We start from the raw sequence: 16,821 nt of genomic DNA, 5'->3' as shown, positions 1-16,821 counted from the left end.
CATGTGAGTTGAAACAACATAAGTCTTATTTAACCAAGATTTTTTGCGCAACTAAGTAAACTGAGACGCATCCAGAACTGGTCAAGATGACATAAACCTGACCTAGCCAATCGGTAAAAGACCAAAAGTGGTCCGACAGTGGTCAATGGTGGTGATTTGGTAGGGTCCAGTGACTTCATTTATGATATTTAAATTGAATGCAAAATATGTTCATGAATACATGTTATAAGCATGACATATAGTTTAGGAAAAGAATGTCACATGTACTTGTCATATATTTATTAATCATTCATAATTGAAATCGGATATAAAACCCTTGCATGTTTTTTAAAACATTGAGTGGGAGAATATCCCTAAACAAGATTTACAGCCTCCATCAATGGTCTCTTGTGGTGGCATGATAATTTGTCAACCCCAAGGTAGGTATTGTTATATGGATCTTACTAAGGAGATTTCCTTAAAAGAAATAACTTTCTTCTGATACCATATAATAGTTTGTCAGCCCTAAGGTAGGTATTATCATTTGGAATTCACTAAAGAAATTTCTTTTTTATATAGGAGAACTAATCTTACGTGTTACTCGTTAAGATTGTCCCAAGATGACTCATTCGCGGTATGATAAACCGTAAATTATACATATTTTTACCTCATGTTTAATGCATTTTATAGATGATTTCTCATTAGAATTGGGGAATTCGATGCTCTTAATGCTTTAATTTCATGTTTTGTATGCAGGAGAGCACCGAGAGTCAAAAAGAGCCAAAAATGAGCCAAAAGGGGACAAAACGCACCAAATCGAGAAGATGACACAGCCTAAGCCTTGCCACACAGGCAGCTCACACGCCCGTGTCTTTCGAGGGTGTCGACCAAGGCTTTCATGATTCACACGGCCTGGCAATTGACCCACACGGTCGTATGCAATTTAACGGATCGAACATGGCCTGGCAATCACATCACACGGACGTGTCCCTGCTAAGCCCAAGTTAAGTCCAACTCGGAAAAGGCCACTTTGAAGGGTTTCTAGGCATTCCAAGGCCTATAAATAGGCACTAGAGCAGGAGAAAAAGGGAGACGGAGAAGAGGGGTAAGGAATTACCCTAAGGAAGCTGATTGATCCATCTCAGAAGTCGAATTCATCATTAAGACTGAAGATCTCACCTCAATTTCCCTTCAGGAGTTTTGGGTTTTCTTTATGTTTTGTATTCTTTATTCTTCTGAGATGTTTTCTTATTTAGGTATGAGCTAAATCCCCTAAATACCTAAGGGGAATGAAACCTAAGACGAATCTTGTTATTATTTTCTGAATCGTAAGATAAATATTTAACTTGTTCTTAATTATGTGTTCTTAATTCTTATTTTGATATCCCAGGATACTAATTCAAGACACGCTCTTATTCAGAGGAGGAATAGACCCTATCTAAGAGTACATTTGCCATAATTAAGCGGAGTTGATTGCGCGCCTAGAAATAGGGTGACAAGATTTTGGCAGATTAGGGTGAAACCTACTAAGGGGATCCATAGATCGAGTTAATGCAACCCTACAGTGTTAATTAGAGAAAAGTCTCAGTTATTCAATCTAGGGATTAGACGTTATTAGTCTTGAATAGGGATAATAACATAACTTAGGGATCTCTACGGAACAAGTTGAATGAATAAATCGTCCGATTCGGAGCTAGAATAACAAGTAAAGTCTAGGTGGATTTTTCCTTAGGTATTGTCTTAAGTCAATCGATTTTCCCAAAAGCAATTCCCCAATTCTTTTCTCTGTGCGTTCTTAGTTTAAATAATTAGTTAATTAAAAAAAACCCTTTTTATTCTTAGGCTAGATAATAAAATGATAGTTATTACTAGTACTTTTGGTTCCCTTGGGTACAATATCCCGGTCTTGCCGTTACTATACTATTGTTCGATAGGTGCGCTTGCCTTTTTGTCGTGATAATAGTTAGTCTAGGTTTGATCTTCATTATAAATATTTATTACTTGTTACGAATCACTGCGATCAAGTTTTTGGCGCCGTCGCCGGGGAACTGAAATATTAGGAACACTAAATTTTTATTACTTTAGCCATTTATTTTTCTTGCAATTTAATTTAACTTAATTATTATTATTTATTAATTTACTTTTTTCTTTCTCTTGAGAGGTTTTTATAGTTTATGACTAGAAGAAACCCGTCAGGACCCTTACTTTTTGACGAAGAAATCGATCGAACAGTTCGCAGAAATCAAAGAGAAATAAGGCGTAGTTTACGATACACAGAAAACGAACAAGAAGACAATACTCAACCTCTAACCGACGAGATGGCTGAAAACCAAGACAATCAACTGCCTCCTGCAATTGCAGCTAATCAAAATCCTGCTCCACGTACTATGTATGACTATGCTAAACCCTCTTTAACAGGAACTGAATCAAGTATAGTTAGACCTGCTATTGATGCGAATAATTTTGAATTAAAACCTAACACTATTCAGATGATATAGCAGTTTGTTCAGTTTGAGGTTTGCAGGATGAAGATCCCAACACTCACTTAGCAAATTTCCTGGAATTTTGCAATACATTCAAAATCAATGGCATTTTTGATGATGCCATCCGTCTTCGGTTATTTCCCTTCTCACTAAGAAACAAAGCTAAACAGTGGTTAAACTCGTTACCACGAGGGTCTATCACTACTTGGGAGCAAATGACCGTGAAATTTTTACTAAAATATTTCGCCGGCTAAAACGGCTAAATTATGCAATGATATCTCTTCTTTTGTGCAGATGGACTTAGAAACACTTTACGATGCATGGGAGAGATACAAGGATCTATTGAGAAGGTGCCCTCACCATGCGTTACCTCTATGGCTGCAAGTTCAAACGTTTTACAATGGTGTGAATCCCTCGAAAAGACAAATGATTGACGCAGCCGCTGGCGGAACCATCAACAATAAAACACCGGAAGATGCCTATGAATTTATAGAGGACATGTCACTGAATAACTATCAGTGGCAAGTTATGAGGACAAAATCGATGAAACAGTCGGCATTTATAACATCGATTCAGTCACCATGCTCTCTAATCAGGTAGAACTTCTCAATAAAAAGATTGATAGTTTTCTTGGTTCTACGCTAGTACATCCAGTAATGAGGTGTGACTCAAGCGGAGGAGGTGTGCATACAGAATACTAATCCTTCAATCCAACAACTGAAGAAGAACAAGTCAACTAAATGGGTAACAATAACTTTCGATCTTAAAATAACCCATACAGTAATACCTATAATGCAGGTTGGAGGAACCACCCAAATTTTTCCTAGGGAGGTCAAAGGAATCAAAAGCCACAAAATCCTCAGGGTTTTCAACAATCACCTTATCAACAAGAGAAGAAGTAGAACCTTGAAGAGATGCTTTCAAAATTCATCTCGGTGTCAGAAACTCGTTTCCAAAATACCGAGATAGCACTTAAGAATCAACAAGCATTGATCTCAGGACTCGAAACTCAGATAGGTCAGTTACCCAAACTAATCTCTGAGCGACCACAAGGTAGCTTACCAAGTAATACGGAACCTAATCTGAGGAACACCTCAATGCAATTAGTGCCCAAGATAAAGAAGGATTCATTGCACTTGAGCCAGAATTCAGCAAGACAACGCGATGAACAAAGGTCGAGAAGAGGTAAACGATGATGATCCTAAACAGGTAAGTACAGATTATGAACCTCGTGTGCCATATCCTAAAGCGATGATGAAAGACAGAACAGAAGAACAATTTAGTAAGTTTGTCAAACTCTTAAAGAAATTACATATTAACTTACCCTTTATTGAAGTTCTTTCGTAGATGCCCAACTCAGCAAAATTCTTAAAGGAACTTTTGGCTAATAAAAGGAAATTAGACGTTACATCGCATGTGGAACTCAATGCAGTTTGCTCAGCTATTCTGAAGAATAAGCTACCTAACAAATTGAAAGATCCAGGGAGTTTTACAATTCCTTGCTTAATTGGTAGTTTATCTGTGAATAGTGCTTTAGCTGATCTAGGGGCAAGTATAAATGTTATGCCGTATAAAATGTTTAAACGACTAGGTCTCGGTAAACCCAAACAGATTAGGATGAGCATACAATTGGCTGACAAAATAGTTAGATTTCCCAAGGGTATTATTGAAGACGTTCTCGTTAAGATTGATAAATTTATATACCTAGTAGATTTTGTCATCTTAGATATGGATGAGGATAACGAGGTACCTTTAATTTTAGGACGACCCTTTTTAGCAACTGCCAGAACCATTATTAATGTAGGCACATGAGAGCTAACACTTCGTGCAGGAGACGACGCAGTAACACTCCAAGCACGCTATTCAATCAAAACTTCTAAGACTTAAGATAACGCAATGAAACTTGTCGATGATAAAACTAATATTCAATCATTCTTGCAGGAACCTCCTCGGACCAAGACAATGGAGGCAGTGCACTATTATCAAGTAGAGAACAAAGACGTCCATAAAAAATGAAGACTACGGATAGAGAAGCTAGATGAATGGCGAGAACACAAACCGAGAACGTATGATAAACCAAAATTGCACAAAAACAAGCCCGATACCTCTCCTAATCAACTTAAGGTTGGCGATACAGTCTTACTAGATGCCGTTGATCCTCACATTGTCACTACCACACCAAATGAGGAAATCCCTCTTACGGTACTCAGTATTTTCCCATTCGGAACGGTTGAGGTGAGTCATCCCAAGTTCGGCACTTTTAAGGTAAACAACACCCGATTTAAACCTTATTTTAAAATTGACAACAAGAATGAGGAGTATGAACTCCTCAAACCACCATGATCATTCAACGAAGAGGTAAGTCGAGCTTAGACTATAAATAAGTGCTTCTCGGGAGGCAACCCGAGCACTAACATTATTAATTTCTTTAAATTCAGATATTTAACTCCTAACCTACTAATAGAAATTTTGAATACAAGTGTTTCCACAAAGACACGGCCAATCACACGGGCGTGCTTAAGGCCGTGTGAAAACAGGGCAAAAGATTTCCCCAACACGGACTAAGATAAAATGCTACGGCCGTGCGACATGGCCGTGGTCGAGCCTGCCAAAATAACACGGGCGTGCGACACGCCCGTGTGGAGGAACCATGGACGAACCTAATAAAATAGCACGGGCGTGCGACACGCCGGTGTCGAACACCCGTGGTCGAACCTGTCAAATTTTCACGGGCATGGGGCAAAACACACGGGTGTGGGAGAACAAAACGAAGCTAGACACGGTCGTGCGACACGACCGTGGGAACCAACACGCCCATGCACACGGGCGTGTGTCAAATTTCAGAAGCGCCAAAATAGGAAAAACGCGAAACACACAGGCTAAAATTGGGGCACACAGGCGTGTCACATGGCCCTGTGTCCCAAGATCTATAAATAGGTTACACTATTCATTGTCTTCTCCATTCAAAAAACCCTAACCCTAGCCGCTGCAACTCCATATGGCCCCCTGCCACGCCAGTGCGCCGCCGTCAATTTCATTTTTAAAGCTCAATCCCTCTCCCTTAGCATTTGTTTACTCCTTTCACTTCTATTTTACTCATTATTAATGCTTATTATTACAATAATCCCCATTACTTTTGAACTAGTTTTCATTTTTGTTCCTTATTTTTTTAGTTTGCATTTATAGGTTCTGTATTATACATTTCAAATTAAATCTAGTTGTTTGACACACCTCATATCCATGACATTACTATGTTTATTTTCATGCTATTATCATGCTAATGTCTATCATTTAAATTGCATTCCTAGGTTAGTTACCATACAGTTTATGTTAAATTGAGACGAGGAAAACCTTATACCCATTACATTTCTATTCTCATTCTCACAATTATTGTGGTTGAGTTTGCTTCATATTAGTAGTTTTGGTTGAAATAGTTTACTTCGCCTTCGAATATGTTTGCCTATTATTATTCTTTATATCACAGGCCTTCAATGCCATCTTTAAGAGGAAAGAAAACTGTCGTACCAACCTCGAAGAAGAGGAAGGGAGCGTCATCCTCCGCGGGTACAACCGCGAAAATTTGTCACCCTTTCCTACAGTTTCCACAAGGGCCCCAAGAAGAGCTCTTCCAAATACTTCGGGTCTGACCTTTAGCAATAGGCCGCTGCATCGACTGGGCTGCCATAGAACAAGTCCAGATGGCTGATGCGATTCGGGCTCTCTTAACCACCGACCTCATAGGAGCTGTTCTTTGGGATTATCGAGCAGACATACCTCGAGCTCACAATGGAACTTTGCTCAACGTTCCATCTCCAGACCATAATGACAAGATACGATGATCCCAACACGGTCCAGTTTTTCCTAGGCAGATTAATTCACCAGCTAAGCATCCCAGAATTTGGTGCTGCACTAGGCCTATATACGGAGGAGTTTAGGAAGGAAAATGAACTACATGCTCTTAGTCGCCACATATATTTCTATCCCTCGAAGTACTGGCACACTTTGGCCCTTAGCATGGCCTTGTACAATCCTAGCCACTCCAAGGCATTAGTTCTCCCACCATCCTTGAGGTACTTAGACGCTATTTTAGCTCACACGATTACAGGGTGGCGAGAGAGCGTTGGCGTCGTCAACACCCACGACGTCTACTTCTTATGGTGCATGTCGCAAGGGCACGTCATCGACCTTGCCTATTTCATAGTCCTACCAATTCAGCAACAGACGGAGCGACATCGAAAGGGGGTCATCTCCATTGGCCCCTACGTGACTCGGCTGGCACGACACTTCGAGCTCCTCAACACCGCAGCTCAAGAATTATCCCTCACCCTCATCGGCCAAATGTCTCCACAAGGCATCTCGAGCATGCTTAGTATGAGGATGATCGAGAGGCACCGAAGATCCTACCCTTCCTAGTATCGTCTCACCCAATCTACCGAGAAGAAGGCTTACTAGGACATTCCGATGATGTCCCCCCACAGCATGAGGACCCACCGACTCAGTTACCACCACCTTCTCGTCTAGTTCATGCGGCGCCTTCATATGCTGACATCTCTGAACACCTCACCCGATTCGAGCAGCAGTGTTTTCAACGATTTGACAACATTGATGCTACTCTACACCAGATTTCTCAGCACCTCCACATCTCATCGCCAGCCCCACCTCGAGAACCATCTAGCGATGAAGATGTTTAAAAATACTTATTTATTTTATGTTTTAAATTTTTATTGAAAATACTTTTTATCTTTATTAGAATTTAGAAAGTTTATTTTTATTTTTTATTTTTATTATTAATTTCGGTTATTTCTTTTTGAGTAATTATTCTTCCTAATATCCTCTAAAAAGTTCTTGATTTTATCACAGTTATATAGAGCTTTTAAGCTCATCATCACATAGGAACTAAAACTACCACCGGAAAAGGTTCCCCATGACTACGATGTCCTGCTCAACCACGACCATAGCCACCACTAGATATAATATTCTTGTGGCGCAGGATTTATGGACTAGTGAACCTCTACGACCATCGGAGTATCGTCCTCCATTCTTGAACCGATCACTCTCCAAAACTCTAGTTCGAGGAATTCATCATACAGGAAGTGTCACTTCTCTCCCTATCTTATTTTTATTCTCTAATATCTATCTTTGTACATTGAGGGCAATGTACATCTTAAGTGTGGGGGATGTTTATTAATGATTGTCTTGTTCTCTTGAAAAAGTTCTCATATCATAATTAGGATAAATTTTAATTGACTTATGATTTTGATTGATATATCTTGAATTAAAACATAGGGATTTATGCACTGGTTATTTAAACTTTCAGATATTAGAGGATCAAGCATGATAAGTTAATTTTTAAGAAATTAAAATTATAGGTTGTTTCCCCAAGTCTAGGTATTACTTTGAATTAGAATTCACGAGTCTAAACATCAAAAAGCCATAATTTTTGTGAGATTTTTGAGTCTTTTGAGCATCTATTCATCCTTTCATGCTCACTTTTATTATTGCTTTGAGTGCGTCAGTATTGAACTGTTATTCTAGAACTTGCTTGATTATGCATGTCGAGACCACACCGTTTGATTTGATATGTCAAAATGATTAAGGCACTTAGGATTAACCCACTTATGCCATGAAAAGCCTACCTCCACGATTAACCCCTAGTAAACCCCCTTGAACCTAACCAGTCATTCCTTATATTACCCTTAATATTAACCATTAACCCATTGTTGTTGAAATCCCCTAAATTAATTTGATCCCTATTTTTGTTGAAATCTGAGTTGGAAAAGTTGCTTAGCTATGTTTTTCTTCTTTATCTAACTTGTTCTTAAAAAAAAACTATGTATACATATTAGTAATTCCATATTCTGAGAAGAAGCTCTGTTGTACGCAAGTGAAGGTTAACTCTTTTTCTAGTTAGGCAATTTTTCAATTCAATCTCGATTCTAACCCTTTCTTTTAGCTTGTGACCACAACCCTAACCAAACCTTATTACAACCCTCTAAAGACCTTTCGATTGATGTATCATCTTAAATTATAGTGGTGGAGATTTGATTTTCATGCAACCTTATGGTAGTGAATTTTCATTATTGACTATTGAGTGCTTCATTTATTATCCTTAAACAACTCGAGTGATTTGTGTGAATCTGTAGTGAGGATGTGAAACTCTGTGATATTCTGAATCAAAGGTAATTACTTGATGAAGGGAGACACCCATGTTTGCATGAATAAAATACTCAACTTGGAATGTTTGAAACTTTTATGTTCTTTTAGTTAAACTCTCAATGTATGATTACCTAAGGAATATTTTGAGATATTATCGATAAGAATTATAAGTTGAGAAGAATTTATCTTGATTATGAGTTGAGAATTTTGCTTAAGGACAAGCAAATGGTTAAGTGTGGGGGTATTTGATAAACCGTAAATTATACATATTTTTACCCCATGTTTAATGCATTTTATAGATGATTTCTCATTAGAATTGGGGAATTCGATGCTCCTAATGCTTTAATTTCATGTTTTGTACTCAGGAGAGCACCGAGAGTTAAAAGGAGCCAAAAACGAGTCAAAAAGGCACAAAACAGACCAAATCGAGAAGATGACACGGCCTAAGCCTTGCCACACGGGCAGCTCACACGCCCAGGTCTTTCGAGGGTGTCGACCAAGGCTTTCACGATTCACACAGCCTGGCCATTGACCCACACGGTCGTGTGCAATTTAACGGATCGAACACGGCCTGGCAATCACGTCATACGGCCGTGTCACATGGGCATGTCCATGCTAAGCCCAAGTTAAGTCCAATTCAGAAAAGGCCACTTTGGAGGGTTTCCAAGCATTCCAAGGCCTATAAATACGCACTAGAGGAGGAGAAAAAGGGAGACGGAGAAGAAGGGTAAGGAATTACCCTAAGCCGATTGATCCATCTCAGAAGTCGGATTCATCATCAAGACTGAAGATCTCTCCTCAATTTTCCTTCAAGAGTTTTGGGTTTTCTTTATGTATTGTATTCTTTATTCTTCTAAGATGTTTTTTTATTTAGTTATGAACTAAATCCCCTAAATACCTAAGGGGAATGAAACCTAAGACGAATCTTGCTATTATTTTCTGAATCGTATAATAAATATTTAACTTGTTCTTAATTATGTGTTCTTAATTTTTGTTTTGATATCCCAGGATATTAATTCAAGACAAGCTCTTATTCAGAGGAGGAATAGACCCTGTCTAAGAGTACATTTTCCATAATTAAACGGATTTGATTGCATGCCTAGAAATAGGGTGACAAGATTTTATCGGATTAGAGTGAAACCTAATAAGGGGATCAATAGATCGAGTTCATGCAACCCTAGAGTGTTAATTAGAGAAAAGTCTCAGTTATTCAATCTAGGGATTAGATGTTATTAGTCTTGAATAGGGATAATAACATAACTTAGGGATCTCTACGGAACAAGTTGGATGAATAAATCGTCCGATTCGGAGCCAGAATAACAAGTAAAGTCTAGGTGGATTTTTCCTTAGTTATTGTTTCAAGTCAATCGATTTTCCCAAAAGCAATTCCCCAATTCTTTTCTCTGTGCGTTCTTAGTTTAAATAATTAGTTAATTAAAACAAACCCCTTTTATTCTTAGGCTAGATAATAAAAAGATAGTTATTACTAGTACTTTTGGTTCCCTTGGGTACGATATCCCGGTCTTGCCGTTACTATACTATTGTTCGATAGGTGCACTTGCCTTTTCGTCGTGATAATAGTTAGTCTAGGTTTGATCTTCATTATAAATATTTATTACTTGTTACGAATCACTGCGATCGCGGTACATGAAATGATAGATGTTGAGTTGATGGTTATACACTCAAGATCATCCTAGTTAAGTAACTTCTCAATAAGTTATGCTTAAGTTAGACTGATGGTCAAATGTGAAATGATTATTGAATACCTAAAGAATTAGGTTCACATATTAATTGGATGGAAATTCATATTCTTACTAGTTGATTAAGATTGCCACAAGGTGACTTAATTCAATAGGTGTAGGAATTATCGTTGCAATAACTTACAAATGTTTTCAAGGTTTAATGTAAGATGCATGTATCATCTTAATACATATCATATGTTGCAAAAGGTTTTCTTAATATTTGTTTAATAAAAAAATATTGATGAATGAATATTTTATTTTTTTAAATCAAAAAATGGCACTTACTCATTCGCTAAATATATTTGCTGAGAATAAGCTAAACATGAATAACTATAAGGAGTAGAAAAGGAACCTTATGATTGTCCTAAATTGTGAGAAACTCAAAATGGTTCTTGATAATGGATACCCACTAGCATCTCAAGCTAAGGCTAGAAAATGTTGGGAGAAATCTAATGAGACAGCTCATTGTTATATGTTGGCAAGACTAGCACACTTTATAAGAAATAGGAGAGTTCTAAACTACCAAAGCAATTTTAAAAAAATTAGAGGACATGTTTGGAGGCCAAGCTTACTTAGCTCAACAATAGGTTATAACTAGTTTGATGAAAACCCAACAAAAACCCAACACTCCGGTCAAATACCATATGGTTACTCTTATGGGTTACCTTGTTGAGGTGACAGATAATGAGGCTAATAGATATGGTGTTCAAAAGCTTGTCTAAGGATTTTGCAGGCTTTAGGGTCGTATATAACCTTGGAAACAAGAATCTGGCACTTACAAAACTTATGAAGGACTTACAATCCAATGACTTGATGCTAAATGGCAGTCAATTGGTCCAAAAAATAAAAGAAAACTTAGTGATTGCTTATTCTTATAAAGGGAAAGGAAAGCGTGCTAAAAGAAACATGGCTAAGTCATCTCGGCTATCTAAAGTGGAAAGGAAATAGACCAAAAAGCCTAAAGACATATCTAAGTCTAAGTGTTTCTTCTACAACAAGAAAGGGTATTTTAAGGCCAACTACAAAGAGTTAAAGGATTACCTAGCCACTTAAGGAAAAGGTTTGGAACTCTTTAAAATAAAAATTTGCTTAGTGGAAGATTTAATAGACCACTAGGTCATTGATTCTAGATCTACTAACCATAGGTGTGTTTCTTTACAAGGGTTTGAGTAAATGAAAGATCTTAAAGATAATAGTCTATTGTTACGAACTGGAAATGGAACAAGTGTGGCCCACATGGTCTCACACACACCCGTATAGCCCACACAACCCAACTAGCTTAGACTGTGTGGCTTACACAGTTTAGCACACAATCGTGTGTCACACATAACCTACCACACGGCTTAGCACCCAGCCGTGTGGCGTCAACAGTTTCAGATTTTGACTTTTTGTTAACTATTTTCTCAGGTTTCGTTACACATCTAATCCGATTTTGATATGAATGCAACTATGAGACTTTCGGAACCTAAAAATGATATTTAACTTGTTCAATCAGTAATTATCTTCTCAAAATTAAACCTTTTCTCAAGCAAAAAGTCCAAACATTACACCTAAACTCACCAATTAACTTCAGACTTAGCATCAATTACTTACCAGAAACGAAAAAATAACTTCCACAGAAATTTAACTCATCGGAAGATCGTTAGTCCCAAAATCTTCACCTAAATCCAAAAGATTTCTCAATTAAAACAACCCCGATCACATAAAACAACAAAAAATACTTGTTCCCAACTTCAAAACCTTCCACTGACCACAAACTAATGAGAACATTAATTAAATGAATACTTGGTATAGAAGGAAAATTCAAAAAGCACTTACACGATAAGACGATAGCAAAAATCACACCCCAATACAGATTGAATTTGGAGAAACAAAGAGTAAAAGATGAGTTCTTGACAAAATAGGAACCAACAAGGGAGAAAGAAAATATATTATGGCCGAACAAAGAAAGAAGAAAAAAAAAAGGTAGAAAAAGGGGAATAGGGAGAATGTGAGATACGTGAAAAAGAAAAGAGATTCTTGGAGAAAATAAAATAAAATAAATAAAATAATAGTTAGATATATTTTTTTAACACAACACAATCTTAACAATATCAAAATTCTGATATCTTATTTGATTTCCCCACATACATAATTCAATTAAATCACAACCACTACATGGTTGGCTCAAACAGAAATAGCAAAAATTTTGCCACTTTGCTCATGTAGAGATTTGAACACAAGACCACAGGGTAAGCTGACACCTTACTTTAAAACCAACATGCTCATTCTGTCACAACTTGATCAAAAACAATACTTAAGCCAAACAAATAGAGATAAGAGAAGGAACAAAAATAATTGAATTTTTCCCAAAAGAGATATTTGAACCCATGACCTCAAACACACAATCAAAGCCCTTAACCACAGAAGTAAATACTTATTAATGATGAAATTTAACAAATCAGATATACCAATTTTTGGGGCATTACAAGTCTATCATTGTGAACCGGAAACGGTACAAGTGTGGAAGTTGAAGCAGTGGGAGATGTACATCTTTATTTTGATAATTTTAGGAAGATTATTTTGAAAGACATTTTCTATGTCCCAAGTTTCAAAAGAAACTTAATTTCTATTGTATGCTTATCTAAAGACTGCTTGACTGTGACATTTTAATAATAGTGTTGCAATATTTAGAAATCATACTATTATCTGTAATGGATGGATGAATAATAATCTCTATTTTATCAAACCAAAGATGTACAGACTGCTTGAAATTGAATTATTGAATAAAAGACTTAAAACTTCTCATTAATGGGGCATGCCTTTGCATCTGAAACTTGGTCATATTAACTAAGAAAGAATTACTAGACCTGCAAAAGATGTCACCATAAGTTCACATAATGAAGTTTATCTTCCACAATGTGGATCTAGCTTGGAAGGTGATCGTGCCTTGGTGTGTGTGCATCGAGGTAGAAGAAAATTTCAAATAGATATAGAAATATGATATACTACAAGTTTAACAGACCTAGTTGTAATATTTGTAAAGATATACAATGGAATACCTTGACAAGGGTACTGAACTCTAAGCACCTATGATGAATTTTTGCCTTACCTAAGCTGAAATTGATACCTACACCATGGGTAACAACCCTAGGTGCAGGGGACCAAAATTTTGAGTTCTTAACACCTAAAATTCATTCTGAAACACCTTTAAACAAAACAGTAGAGTAGTATGCTTCAAGGGTAAACATGAACAGTATGCTTCAAGGGTAAACATGTACAGTAAAACTCTTCCTGCTCAACATTTAACCTTTAACCAAAAAAAGATTTCATTAAACAAGACTGACATAATAAGGCAATTATAAAACAATTCAAAATAGTTTCAAGTAAAAGTACTAGGAAAACCCCTATACTTAGGGGCAGGTTGCATTTCGACCTCTCTACTGAAAAAATGGACAAATTAGCCCTTGCACATTTCGAAACATGCAAATTAGCTCCTCTATTAAATTTTATCTGTTAAATGATTTTGTGGAACATTAAATTTATGCTGAAAATTACTTTTAATAGGCAAACTATAAAAAATAGTCACCCAACTATCCCTTTCATTTTATTTTGGTCACCCAACTATTATTTTTTTCAATTTAGACATTAAACTTTTCAAAATTAAATATTTTAGTCAATCTGACCTAATATGAGCTTTTTTTTATTGGAGTAGTAACAAGATTAGCCCTATACTATTTACACATTCTATCAAATTGATCCTAAATATAAAAAAATTCAACAAATTTATCTCTCAATGTTTACAATTTTTTTCATTTTAGTTTTAATTCTAAAAAAAATCAATAAATTTAGCCCTCAACATTTACTAATATTGTCAATTTAGTCCTAACTCTAAAAATCCTATATATATTTAAAAAAATCATTTTTAACCTTTTATAACCCATCGACGAACCTATGTAAGATATTAAATAAGAAAAAGAGTATCGTCTTTCAAGTCATTTGCAAAAGAACTCTAAAAGGTTGGGATAAAACACAAAAAAATTTAAGATCCAAAAGAAGATAAAAGCATTAAAAACATTATATGGCTAGGTAATAATGTAACCAATTATTTCAAATAGGTTCCAAATCAATTGGCTCGATCCAGTGTGAAACCTAAATAATAGTAAAAGAAATTGCTACAAGTGACTTAAAAAAGGGTACTCTTTTTCTTATTTTAATATCTCACATAGGTAAGCCAATGGGTTATAAAAGATTAAAAATGATTTTTTTATATTTTTAATTTTTTTAGAATTACGACTAAATTGAAAAATTTTGTAACTGTTGAGGGCCAAATTTATTAAATTTTTAGAATAGAATTAAAATTGAATTTTTTTGTAAACATTGAGGGCTAATTTTTTATATTTAGGATCAAATTGATAGAATGTGTAAACATTGGAGATCTAATTTTGTTACTAGACCAATAAAAAAAGCCTCCATCAGCTCAAAGTGATTAAATACTTAATTTCAAAAAATTTAGTGACTAAATAAAAAAATTAATAATAGAGTGACCAAAATAGAATGAAAGGCGTAGTTGGGTGACATTTTTATAGTTTACCCATAAAAAATTTAGTATGAGTACATTTTTATAGTTTACCCATAAAAAAATTTAGTATGAGTTTACCATTCCACATCATCTTTTAATAGATAAATTTTAACGGAGGTACTAATTTCCACAATTCAAAATGTATAAGAACTAATTTATCCATTTTTTCAATAGATGGACTAAAATGCAATCCACCCTTAAAAACAGGGACTTAATAAATCAAGTTAATCTACGCGAAAAAAAAACAATAATGCGTTAAACATAAAACTTAGTAAGGTAAATCAGAATACATACCTTGATTTACTCACAACTAGCCATTGAGTAAAAATTCTACATGTCATCAGGTATAGCATCACAAAAATAAGATTAGAATTCATCATATAATGAATTTAGATAATTTTCTTGCATAATTGACATGTTTATAAAAAATTACCTTGTATGCACAAGTATGCATAATATAAAATTTAAACACTTTTAAGAATAATTTATTCAATTTCAACCTAACTTTGTTCATAAAGTAATGAATCCTAACCCTTGGCAAAATAAAAGCCAAACCGAACACCTTAAATATTTTTTTAAGAGCGCATCCATCCAAACACTTAGATTTAGATCCATAATGCACCTTAAAGCTTTGTCACAAGGCAAATAAACATAATCTTCTAAATCAAGCGCACATCTAATCTCTCATTGACATGTCAACTGTATCCTCACCATTTGACTAAGTTATAAAGACATTATTATAAATCACATTTCAATAATCAAATGTATGTTTATAGTACAATGGTAATTCACATTTCACATTACATGATATACTAAATTTAGTGACAACATTTATTTCCATCAATAAGGTGGCCACTCCGAGAGACATCATCCTTAAATAAACATGAACTATTCAACATCATTATACTGTAAATTTCATATTTCCCACCATGATGAAAGAACCAATGTTATGCTAGCAAACTCTACTACTAAACCTTCATTTAAACAACCATTTTTGGTCATGCCTTTTATTGGCTTAATATCACACCTTTTATATTAAACTATAATTATCTATCTATAAATATCTACATAATTAACAAAGAAAATGTTAAGACATGAACTTAGCTCAAAATAAATCAAAATGACTGGAAAATCCACTTCTCTACTTCAATCTACAAACTTGTCTATGCGTTTTAGTGATTTACAAGTTTTTCTTATGAGAATCATTCTAAGACTTTTCTCTATTTTTTTCGTTTTCACTACAGCAAAACAGGTTTTTCACGGCATTTTTAGCGGCGTTTGAAGTAAAAACGCCGCAAACAGTAAAGTAGGACGTCGTCGTTTAACGTTGACCTTTAGTGCTATTAGCGGCGTTTTGCCAAAAGCGCCGCTAATGCTCATATCTATAGTGGCGCTTTATGAACAACGCCGCTAATGCTCAGATATATGGCGGCGCTTTTTTAAAAACGCCGCTAATGCTCAGATCTATGGCAACGCATTTTTAAAAACACCGCTAATGCTTAGATCTATAGCGGCGCTTATTGAAAAACGCCGCTAATGCTCAGATCTATAGCGGCGCTTATTGAAAAACGCCGCTAATGCTCAAATCTATAGCAGCGCTTTTTTGAAAAACGCCGCTAATGCTTAGATCTGTAGCGGCGCTTTTTGAAAAACACCGCTATTGCTCTATTTATAGCGGCGTTTTTTCAAAAAGTGCCACAAAAACATTTTATTGGTTTTTTATATTAATTAAATTATTTTTAATTGAATATTTAACTTCTTCGAGAAAAAATAATGACACGTAGAAAAATTTTGAAAATAAAAACATATAAAAATATATGTTAAAAATGAAAAAATTAAAATACTATCATTTAAAATAATTTTAAAGCTTTTTTGTTATATGACTGATTGTTTGTCAATT

At 35.5% G+C, this 16,821-nt stretch overlaps 1 non-coding gene across 1 annotated transcript; it reads right to left on the bottom strand.

The window, feature by feature from the left end:
• Nucleotides 1-2,723: 2,723 nt before the first annotated feature.
• LOC121213464 (small nucleolar RNA R71) lies at nucleotides 2,724-2,829 on the bottom strand. Its single transcript, XR_005908845.1, has one exon. It is a non-coding gene; the product is annotated as a small nucleolar RNA R71 (small nucleolar RNA).
• Nucleotides 2,830-16,821: the final 13,992 nt, after the last annotated feature.

This window comes from Gossypium hirsutum, chromosome A13 (assembly GCF_007990345.1).
Source record: "Gossypium hirsutum isolate 1008001.06 chromosome A13, Gossypium_hirsutum_v2.1, whole genome shotgun sequence".
Lineage (NCBI taxonomy): Eukaryota > Viridiplantae > Streptophyta > Magnoliopsida > Malvales > Malvaceae > Gossypium > Gossypium hirsutum.
The sequence above is the reverse complement of the archived record's forward strand: the minus strand, read 5'-3'. Positions and strand labels throughout refer to the sequence as shown.